Here is a 12,125-nt window from a genome sequence, read left to right on the forward strand (position 1 = left end):
GATCTATTTTGAACTCCTTCAAAAACATGTCAATGTGTGCGTTCTTTGAAAGTATCATCAGGCGTTTTGATCTATCTCTATAGATCTTGATGCCCAATATGTAAGCAGCTTTATCCAGGTCTTCCTTTGAAAAACACTCTTCAAACAACCGTTTATGCTTTCCAGAAATTCTACATCATTTCGAATCAACAATATGTCATCCACATATACTTATCAGAAATGTTGTAGTGCTCCCACTCACTTTCTTGTAAATACAAGTTTCTAGCAAACATTGTATAAACCTAAAAGCTTTGATCACTCCATCAAAGCATATATTCCGACTCCGAGATGCTCCCTCTAGTCCATAGACGGATCGCTAGAGCTAGCATACCTTTTAGCATCCTTAGGATTGACAAAAACTTTGATTGTATCCAATACAACTCTTTCTTAAGAAAACTAGTAAGAAAACTTGTTTTTGACATCCATCTGTCAGATTTCATAATCAAAAAATACAGCTAATGCTAACATGATTCCGACAGACGTAAGCATCGCTACGGGTGAGAAAATCTCATCGTAGTCAACTCCTTGAACTTGTGAGAAACTCTTTGCCACAAGTCGTGCTTCATAGACGGTGACATTACCGTCTGCGTTCGTCTTCTTCTTAAAGATCCATTTATTCTCAATGGCTTGCCGATCATTGGACAAGTCCACCAAAGTCCATACTTTGTTCTGATACATGGATCCTATCTCGGATTTCATGGCTTCTAACCATTTGTCGGAATACGGGCCCACCATCGTTTCTCCACAGCTCGTAGGTTCATTGTTGTCTAACAACATGATATCTAAGACAGGATTACCGTACCACTCAGGAGCAGTACATATCCTTGTCGACCTACGAGGTTCGATAGCAACTTGATCCGAAGCTTCATGATCACTATCATTAACTTCCTATTCAACAGACGTAGGCGCCACAGAAAACATCTTTATGTGTTGCATCACTCTCTGGTTGAAGTAAAGGTTCGACAACCTCATCAAGTTCTATCTTCCTCCCACTCAATTCTTTCGAGAGAAACTCCTTCTCGAGAAAGGACCCGTTTTTAGCGACAAACAATTTTCCCTCAGATCTGAGATAGAAGGTATGCCCAACTATCACCTTTGGGTATCCTATGAAGATGTGTTTGTCTGCTTTTGGGTTCAAGCTTCTCCGGCTAAAGCCTTAAGCATCGCAGCCCCAAACATTAAGAAACGATAACTTTGGTTTCTTGCCAAACCAATGTTCATACGACGTCGTCTCAACGGACTTATATGGTGTCCTATCTAAAGTGAATGCAGCTGTCTCTAATGCATAACCTCAAAATAATAGTGGTAGATCGGTAAGAGACATCATAGATTGCACCATATCTCATAAGGTTCGATTACGACGTCCGGACACACCATTATGCTGTGGTGTTCCAGGTGGCTTCAACTGTGAAACAATTCCACAATGCCTTAAGTGATTGCCAAACTCATAACTCAGAAAATCCCCTTTGATCTGATCGTAGGAACATGATCTTCTTGTTATGATGATTCTTAACTTCACTCTGAAATCGCTTGAACTTTTTAAACGTTTCATACTTGTGCTTCATTGAGTAAATATACCTATATCTACCCAAATCGTCAGTGAAGATGAGAAAATAGTGATATCCACCGCACGCTTCAATTCTCATTGGATCACATGCATCAGCATGTATGATTTCCAACAAGTCACTTGCCCATTTCATTGTACCTGAAAACAAGGTCTTAGTCATCCTGCCCATGAGGCATGGCTCGCATGTTTCAAGTGATTCAAAATCAAGTGACTCCAAACATCCATCGATATGGAGTTTCTTCATGCATCTTACGCCAATATTACCTAAGCGGCAGTGCCACAAGAAAGTGGTACTATCATTATTAACTCTACATATTTTGGCGTGAACATGTGTATTACCACGACCGAGATTCAATGAACCATTCACATAGGGTGCATGACCATGAAATGTATTATTCATGTAAACAGAATAACCAGTATTCTCTAACTTAAATGAATAACAATATTGCAATGAACATGATCTAATCATATTCATGCTCAACGTAGACACCTGATAACATTTATCTAGGTTCAATACTAACCCCGAAGGCAGATGGAGCGTGCGATGGTGATCTCATCAACTTTGGAAACACTTCCAACACACATCGTCACCTCGCTCTTATCCAGTCTCCGTTTAGTCCGTAGCTTTTGCTTCAAGTCACCAATAATAGCAACTGAACCGGTATCCAATACCCAGGTGCTACCAGGAGTACTATTGAGGTACACATTAATAACACATATATACTTTGTTGAAGTTGCCAGCCTTCTTATCTACCATGCATTTGGGGTAATTCCGCTACCAGTGACCGTTCCCCTTATAATAGAAGCACTTAGTCTCGGGTTTGGGTTCAACCTTGGGTTCCTTCACTGGAGCGGCAACTGGTTTGCCATCCATGAAGTTTCCCTTCTAGCCCTTGCCCTTCTTGAAACCAGTGGTTTTGTTAAACCATCAACACTTGATGCTCCTTCTTGATTTCTACCTTTTGCGGTCTTAAGCACCATGAACAGCTCCGGGATCAACTCCATCCCTTGCATGTCATAGTTCATCACGAAGATCTAGTAGCTTAGTGATAGTGGCTAGAGAACTCTATCAATCACTGTCTTATCTGGAAGTTTAACTCCCACTTGATTTATGTGATTGTAGCACCCAGACATTCTGAGCACATGCTCACTAGTCGAGCTATTCTCCTCCATCTTGTTGGCAAAAGAACTTGTCAGAGGTCTCATACCTCTCAACACGGGCATGAGCCTGAAATCCAGATTTCAGCTCTTGGAACATCTCATATGTCTTATGGCGTTCAAAACGTCATTGGAATCCTGATTCTAAGCCGTAAAGTATGGAGCACTAAACTATCAAGTAGTCATCAGGATGTGTCTGTCAGGTGTTCACAACATCCACAGACGACGTTGTAGGGGTTTGCACATCGAGCGGTGTATCAAAGACGTAAGCCTTCTGTGTAGCAGTGAGGACACTCCTCGGACTACGGACCCAGTCTGCATCATTGCTTACAATATCTTTCAACTTGGTCTTTCTCTAGGAACGTATTGAAACAGGGAGCTACAACGTGAGCCATTTATCTACAACATATTTGCAAAGACAATTTAGACTATGTTCATGATAATTAAGTTCATCTAATCAAATTATTCAATGAACTCCCACTCAGATAGACATCCCTCTAGTCATCTATGTGAAACATGATCCGAGTCAACTAGGCCGTGTCCGATCATCATGTGAGACGGACTAGTCATCATCATTGTTGAGGAAATCGTTAACTGGTAGCTGCTCGGTTGGCTAGCGAGTAGGGGATTAATCGGCTAATCGGCAAGTTAATCGGCCATTTAATCAATTAATCGGACAATTTTTCAGTTTATCGGCTACTCGGTGACCCTATGAGTAGGGATTAATCGGCAAGTTAACTGGTTAATCGGATGAATTCTTGAACAGGGGTCATCATCGGTGAACATCTTCATGTTGATCGTATCTTCTATACGACTCATGTTCGACCTTCCGGTCTTCCGTGTTCTGAGGCCATGTCTGTACATGCTAGGCTCGTCAAGTCAACCTAAGTGTACTGCGTGTGTAAATCTGGCTTACACCCGTTGTATTCGAACGTTAGAATCTATCACACCCGATCATCACGTGGTGCTTCGAAACAACAAACCTTCGCAACGGTGCACAGTTAGGGGGGACACTTTCTTGAAATTATTACGAGGGATCATCTTATTTAAGCTACCGTCGTTCTAAGCAAATAAGATGTAAAACATGGTAAACATCACATGCAATCAAATAGTGACATGATATGGCCAATATCATTTTGCTCCTTACGATCTCCATCTTTGGGGCTCCATGATCATCGTTGTCACCGGCATGACACCATGATCTCCATCATCGTGTCTTCTTGAAGTTGTCTTGTCATCTATTACTTTTACTACTATGGCTAATGCTTTAGCAATAAAGTAAAGTAATTACATGACGTTTATGTTGACACGCAGGTCATAAATAAATTAAGACAACTCCTATGGCTCCTGTCGGTTGTCATACTTATCGACATGCAAGTCGTGATTCCTATTACAAGAACATGATCAATCTCATACATCACATATATCATTCATCACATCCTTTTGGCCATATCACATCACACGACATATGCCGCAAAAACAAGTTAGACGTCCTCTAATTGTTGTTGCAAGTTTTTACGTGGCTGCTATAGGTTTCTAGCAAGAACGTTTCTTACCTACGCCAAAACCACAACGTGATATGCCAATTTCTATTTACCCTTCATAAGGACCCTTTTCATCGAATCTGATCCGACTAAAGTGGGAGAGACAGACACCCGCTAGCCACCTTATGCAACTAGTGCATATCAGTCAGTGGAACCTGTCTCACGTAAGAGTACGTGTAAGGTCGGTCCGGGCCGCTTCATCCCACGATGCCGCCGAATCAAGATAATACTAGTAACGGCCACAACAACTTATGTTCTACTCGTGCATAGAAACTACACATAGACCTAGCTCATTATGCCACTGTTGGGGATCATAGCAGAAATTTAAAATTTTCTACACATCACCAAGATCAATCTATGGAGTAATCTAGCAAAGAGGGGAAGGGAGTGCATCTACATACCCTTGTAGATCGCTAAGCGAAAGCGTTGCACGAACGCGGATGAAGGAGTCGTACTCGTAGCGATTCAGATCGCGGTTGATTCCGATCTAAGCGCTGAACCACGACGCCTCCGCGTTCAACACATGTGCAGCCCGGTGACGTCTCCCACGCCTTGATCCAGCAAGGGGAGAAGGAGAGGTTGGGAAGACTCCGTCCAGCAGCAGCACGACGGCGTGGTGGTGGTGGAGGAGCGCGGGACTCCAGCAGGGCTTCGCCAAGCACTACGAGAGACGAGGAGGGAGAGGGGTAGGGCTGCGCCAAGAGAGAGATCAAATCGTATGTTGGGCAGCCCCCATACCTCAAGTATATATAGGGGGAGGGGAGGGGGCTGCGCCCCTTCTAGGGTTCCCACCCCAAGGGGTGCGGCAGCCCCTGATCCCATCTAGGGTGGCGGCCACAAGGGGGAGAGGGGGAGGCGCACCTGGGGTGGGCCTTAGGGCCCATCTGCCCTAGGGTTTGCCCCCTCCCCTCTTGGAGGCGCCTTGGGCCTTGGTGGGAGGCGCCCCAGCCCATCTAGGGGCTGGTCCCTTCTCACTATAGGCCCATGTATACCTCGAGGGCCCGTGGCCCCTCCCGGTGGACCCCCGGACCCCTCCGGTGGTCCTGGTACACTACCGGTGATGCCCGGAACATTTCCGGTGGCCAAAACCATACTTCCCATATATCAATCTTTACCTCCGGACCATTCCGGAACTCCTCGTGACGTCCGAGATCTCATCTAGGACTCCGAACAACATTAGGTAACCGCGTACATACTTTCCCTATAACCCTAGCGTCATCGAACCTTAAGTGTGTAGACCCTACGGGCTCGGGAGTCATGCAGACATGGCCGAGACAACTCTCCGGTCAATAACCAACAGCGGGATCTGGATACCCATGTTGGTTCCCACATGCTCCACGATGATCTCATCATATGAACCACGATGTTAAGGATTCAATCAATCACATATACAATTCGCTTTGTCTATTGGTACGATACTTGCCCGAGATTCGATCGTCGGTATCCCGATACCTTGTTCAATCTCGTTACCGGCAAGTCTCTTTACTCGTTCCGTAACACATCATCCCGTGATCAACTCCTTGATCACATTGTGCACATTATGATGATGTCCTACCGAGTGGGCCCAGAGATACCTCTCCATTTACACGGAGTGACAAATCCCAGTCTCGATTCATGCTAACCCAACAGACACTTTCGGAGATACCCGTAGTGCACCATTATAGCCACCCAGTTACGTTGTGATGTTTGGCACACCCAAAGCACTCCTACGGTATCCGGGAGTTGCACACTGGTAGAAAAAGGGCCTATAGTCCCGGTTCGTAAGGGCCTTTAGTCCCGGTTCCTGAACCGGGACTAAAGTGTCGGTACTAATGCCCTGACCCTTTAGTCCCGGTTCAATCCAGAACCGGGACTAAAGGGCGCGGCCACGTGGAGCTCCACCTTTAGTCCCGGTTGGTAACACCAACCGGGACTAAAGGAAATTTTATGATTTTTTTTTGAATTTTTTTTTTGAAATTTTTTTGTTTTCAAACTTCTGAATTATTTTAACCTCTAGCCTGTAATCACCACCCCTCATCACTTCTCAATTTATACTCTAATCACCCCTCATCATTCCAAATCATCTAACTTCCCGAATGGTCACCCATCCTCCCACTCCCCCAGCCTGAGCACGCTTAACTTCCGGGTTCTATTCTCCCTCGCCCCAAGTCTGCACTTGTTGTTTTCCTGACAATAGTAAGATGTCAATCCTATTAACCTTCAGGAATTTTGCTTGAGCATGAAGTGACACATTTCACTGTTTGAGTTTGAAACTGTTGTTTTCCTGTCAGACATAATTGTGTATTTGCCAAACTTATTGCCAGTTCCAATGACTGTTCTCAACTGTGTGAATAACCATGTCCAACTGTCTGTCTCTTCCTTATCAACAACACCAAAAGCTATTGGGAAGATGTTATTGTTGCCATCCCTCCCTGTAGCTGCCAATATCTGCTGACCAGTGCTTAGCTTGATGAAGCAACCATCCAGACCTGCTAACATGATAATATGAGTGCCTAAGTATATCAATGTTTAAAAAGCATATAAATTTCTGAATACTTACCTATAAATGGCCTGCATCCATTCAGAAAACCCTCCTTGCATGCAAAGAAGCAGTAAAACATATAGTGAAACCTTGGCGTAGGAGCTGGGTTAAGTGGGTCCTCATGTGTTGTTACTATGCACCTACTGCCAGGGTTAGTATCTAGCACACACTGCAGGTAGTCCCTTATTCTATGATACTGGAGTTTGTGATCTCCTTGCACAACCTCAACTGCTTGCTTCCTTGCCCTATATGCCAAGCTTTTAGGCACATGCACACCAAACTTCTTCTTTGTGTATGACATAATTGTTTCAACACCAGCTCCAGGGTTGGATCTGACTGTATCCTCACAAACCTTAGCAACCCAATTGACTGTCACCTTTGTGTTCTCTCCACTTGCTCCACAAGTGTGATCCAGGTTTCAGTACTACTAGGTGTGAGGAGGAGAGCCTTGATGGCCAGGTGGTACCTCAGAAGGACACCTTTCGGTATTTGGGGTCAATGCTGCAGGAGGATGGGGGTATTGATGAAGATGTGAACCATCAAATTAAAGCCGGATGGATGAAGTGGCGCCAAGCTTCTGGCATTCTCTGTGACAAGAGAGTGCCACAAAAGCTAAAAGGCAAGTTCTACAGGACGGCGGTCCGACCCGCAATGTTGTATGGCGCTGAGTGTTGGCCAACTAAAAGGCGACATGTTCAACAATTAGGTGTGGCGGAGATGCGTATGTTGAGATGGATGTGTGGCCACACGAGGAAGGATCGAGTCCGGGATGATGATATACGAGATAGAGTTGGGGTAGCACCAATTGAAGAGAAGCTTGTCCAACATCGTCTGAGATGGTTTGGGCATATTCAGCGCAGGCCTCCAGAAGCTCCGGTGCATAGTGGACGGCTAAAGCGTGCGAAGAATGTCAAGAGAGAGCGGGTAGACCGAATTTGACATGGAAGGAGTCCGTTAAGAGAGACCTGAAGGATTGGAGTATCACCAAAGAGCTAGCTATGGACAGGGGTGCATGGAAGCTTGCTATCCATGTGCCAGAGCCATGAGTTGGTTGCGAGATCTTATGGGTTTCACCTCTAGCCTACCCCAACTTGTTTGGGACTAAAGGCTTTGTTGTTGTTGTTGTTGTTGTTGTTGTTGTTGTTGTTGTTGTTGTTGTATGACATTCGTGGAAAATATGTCCAAAAAATAGTTGCAAATTTATCACCAGATAACATTGTGGGAAATAGTTGCGTCCGTACAGTGTGTTCTTCGTCGAATTTGTGTTTGATTTTTTCACTATATATTACTTCTTTCTTGCGCGAGGGTGGTGTAGATTTGTTATTTTTTGCCCTGAAAAGAAGGTAGCCGGATTAGTAGTCTAATTGAGTAGATGCTGGTGAGGGAGGGTTACTTGATTTTTATTGAGTACATTATGCTCTGCTTTGTGACGAGGTTTGAAATTTGATGGTTCTGATGTGTAATAGAGGGGGCAAAAGTGTTACCCATTTCATTGTTTCTGTGCATGTTTACGTTGACCATCGGTGGCAGGAGGCGGCATTGCTGGCGGCCGAAGGGGTGCTTTTGGAAGCAGGTGGAATAGTCGGCAGCTGTGGGGATTCGTTATTCTCCGAGGTTGGCGGGCTCGACGCGAGGCTCGATGGGGCTGCGGGATTGTCAAGCAGGTAAAGTTCGCCAACTCATCCAGTTTGATGCTTTTCAACTGCTGGATAATGGTTTCGTGCCATGCGTCGTCTCCATGTATTTACTAAAACATTTACTATGCTCTTCTATTTGGAGAAAGAAGCATGGTGCAGCCTACCAAGCTGGGGAGAGCCATATAATGCCCATCTTGGAATTAGCTGTTCGACTGAGATGTGCTGGACAAAAATATTACCAGTTCCTTTGAGTATGCTTGACTTGTATAATGTGATTTTCATTTTTTAGAGTGAATTACATAATATATAGATATGCATTATTTTGGCTTTAGTAACTATTTTTCTCATGTTTAGAAACATGCGAGGTTGGGGGGGTCTTCTAGCATTCCAATCTGCACTACTTTTGCTTTGTTTCATCGACAGACATCATGCAATTGAAATAGTTTGATTCAGGACACCAAGCATTTGGGAAAGTGGCATGATGCTGGTCCTTGAAATTGATGTTCTTAGTGATTTATGATGGAGTTTTATCTGAATTTAACATCGCTGTCCTCAACATCAATTTTGTTGACTCATAGGCGGGTGATTGCTCAACGATGACTGGAGACGATCTTCGGTATTACAACTGGTTTATACCAATGGGTTATTTGCATCTCAAGTTAAATTAGTCACTGTTGATCAACAATGAGATGTGGCCATTGTTTGATGGATCATAGATGGTACGGATGTGCAATGAAACAATGATATACCCAATGTATTGGACCCAAACACCTTCCTGAAAATTGTTCTGAAGGGTGAGACACTGAACCACCACACAATTTCAGAACTATATCTTTATATTATATCTCTTATTTTTCCCTTATTTGAATTTTATAATCCTTACTTTTCAATAAATATCTAAATAGACTTGATGTTTTTGACTAATGGGTTGCAGGGTTAGCACAAGGAAACTATTGTTATGACTTGCGAGGTCTGCTGGAGGTGACCGGATCCGGATGACTTGAGCAAAGCTGTGAAAATTCACGTATACCGTTTACCAAACTCAATTTGTTTGGTCTAGATGCATGACTTCCAGAATAAATTTAGATTGTATGTTTACTCATTGTCGTGATCTTTGTACATCTGTAACTACACCCTCCAACCTGAGCCACTTGACGACCTGAAATTAGATGTTACAAAATATAGATGCAATATGTTAATTCTAAGGTGGCATCAAATTCCTAATAATTCATACCTGAAATAAAATTGTGATTTATTCACTATCTTACTATCATATCCGCGTCGAGCACAACCGAACGCCTCTATTTCCGATGAGGCCAACTATCCAGAATCCTCCCACCATCTTAAATCCATTGATGTTTTCTGTTAAAGGCTTTGCTCTATGTAGATACTGAAATTAGCAACGCCAAACTTTTATTTTGGAAATATCACTTTTTGTGAGAACTGGAAATATCACTTAGGGGTACTTTGGTCTGTAAGTGTGTTGCGCTGCTGTATTTTAAAGACGCGGTTTGTATTGGAAAAGATTACATTAAAGATGGTGTCGATCCTGACGACAGGCTGCCTTGCAGGGCAAGGGATGGGGGTACAAGGCATGGGTCTGCGGCGCCACACCTTGCTATTCCCTGCCGGTGGCCAGCGAGCTGTGCGGTGCTTCTCTGTTGCGTGGCGAGGGATTGGGGTGCAAGGCGTGCATCTGCAGTGCCACTCCTGGGGCATGCCTCTCCCGCGACATTGCCGGCATACACAACATACCTTACTACACAGGGATTTCCTCTCTGAACTAAATATTATGTCAGAACGGAATATTACGTCCGAAGACTGAAACATCCAGAAAGCTTATTGAGACTATTCATTGATGGTGTTTCTCTACTACACGAGGAAGGTAATTGTCGTTTATGTGCTTCTTTTCCAATTTCAATGCACCATTGTGTTATTTTGGTTGAAAAATTAAAGTTTCTACATATTTTCATGGTTTATGAAAAGTAGCCGAGATCCGTCGTTTTATTCCTACATATTGAGGAAATTTTGGTGAAGCTAAAGTTGGTGTTGTTTCTCTTTTTTCTGCGATTTAGTACTGTTGACATAGTTGCTAAAATTTATCATTTCAAAAGATCAGTGTAGTGGTGCAGGCTAACAAAATCGTATTGTCTACAAGCCTGAGGTACACAAACATAACAAGTGATGAAAGAAGAACATATTTGTAACTTGTTGCCCGCTGACTATAAACAAAAGAACATTGAAACACTCGTTATTGCATTATATATTTTAGTTGCAATAGTATTTGATTTTGCATGAAGAAATATGTTGAGTGTTTCTTCGTTCAGTTTGATGTGCCAATTAGGCATGGACGACGACGGCCATGATCCCATCATCGCAAGCTCACGGGAGGGAGACACACGTCTCATCCAGTGTAATAGCACGCTCCAAATAATCCCTAACCCTCCATGGAGCCATTGCCAGGGTGATGAGATCAACACCACCCACCAGCACCAACACCGAGCTGTAGACGGCGTGTCATGGTGCTCCCTAGCTCTTCCCGCCTTTTAAGAGACCACATGGCGTTCTGGCAGTTCTGGTGCAGTTTTTGGCCAAGGCTGGAAGCCAAGAACACTTAATTTTGATCATGGACGTGACATTGTGGTCGGCGTTGTGTGGTGTAGTTCAGAGTTTTCTTGCCTGGCGTATAACAATGCATGTTCAATGGGGTAGCCTCTTCTCAGGCACGAGTATCCGAGGCAGACCACGACATCTATTTAGAATAGCTACAACACAATTGTGACAGAGATGGTTAGTGGGAGAAGGAACTTGAGACCACAGTCAATTCTGCTGTAGGGGCTGTGTGTAGAAGATAGTAGTAGCAAACATAGAAGTCACTTTGGAAAAAAGTGTGCATATATTTTTGTACTAGAGATCCATTCCTATATTTCACTGATATGCATGGTTTAATTGTAGTATGTGTGATAAGTGAGAATAATGTAATATGAAGCGAAACGTGGTGGACAGGGCTTCACATTGTTGTTTTTCAGTAGAATATGATGTTCGTCTCTTTTTCATATGGACTACAATATGGTCAATGGTATCTTGCTGAATAGGTTAAGCTAGACCCAAGACATAATTTCACGGCGAGAATTTGACATGTTTAATTTTTTATGGAAAGAATATTTGCTGCTAATAATTAATGATACAAGTTCTGATTTGTTAGTGCAACATTATCTTCCATGTATATAGATTGAACAAAATATAAGCTGAAGTGGAATGTCAAGCCTTAATTTATACTAAAGAATATAGGTTTTCTCTATGTGTAGAATAGGATTATTTTTCCTTGGGGAATCTACTAGCTGGAGTGGTCAATGTCGATATCCTTGTGAAAGTTCGCATGATCTTAGCATGAACCAACTCACAATGTTATCTCGAGCAGTGCTTTATTCACTTAAGTATCATTTTTAGGAAAATACTAGGTAACAAGCCTATTGCAAAAAAATTAGACGCGAAGTTTATAAGGGTTACATGTATGCAATCTACACGGGCCTATCTAATGTTAGAGTTTCATGCCTCTAATTATTTGTATTTATGTATTCTAGCTATGGATACCCGTAGCCTTAGTTCTTTTAAAGTACTGCATCTATAAACTTTACTATTTAGATATTGTATACGAA

General features: G+C 43.2%; 1 long non-coding RNA gene across 1 annotated transcript; it reads left to right on the forward strand.

The window, feature by feature from the left end:
* Positions 1-8,146: 8,146 nt before the first annotated feature.
* On the forward strand, positions 8,147-10,094 carry LOC123184442 (uncharacterized). The gene is made up of 4 exons (XR_006492969.1): positions 8,147-8,493; positions 9,045-9,260; positions 9,401-9,490; positions 10,038-10,094. It is a non-coding gene; the product is annotated as an uncharacterized lncRNA (long non-coding RNA).
* Positions 10,095-12,125: the final 2,031 nt, after the last annotated feature.

The sequence above is a fragment of the Triticum aestivum genome, chromosome 2A (assembly GCF_018294505.1).
Source record: "Triticum aestivum cultivar Chinese Spring chromosome 2A, IWGSC CS RefSeq v2.1, whole genome shotgun sequence".
Lineage (NCBI taxonomy): Eukaryota > Viridiplantae > Streptophyta > Magnoliopsida > Poales > Poaceae > Triticum > Triticum aestivum.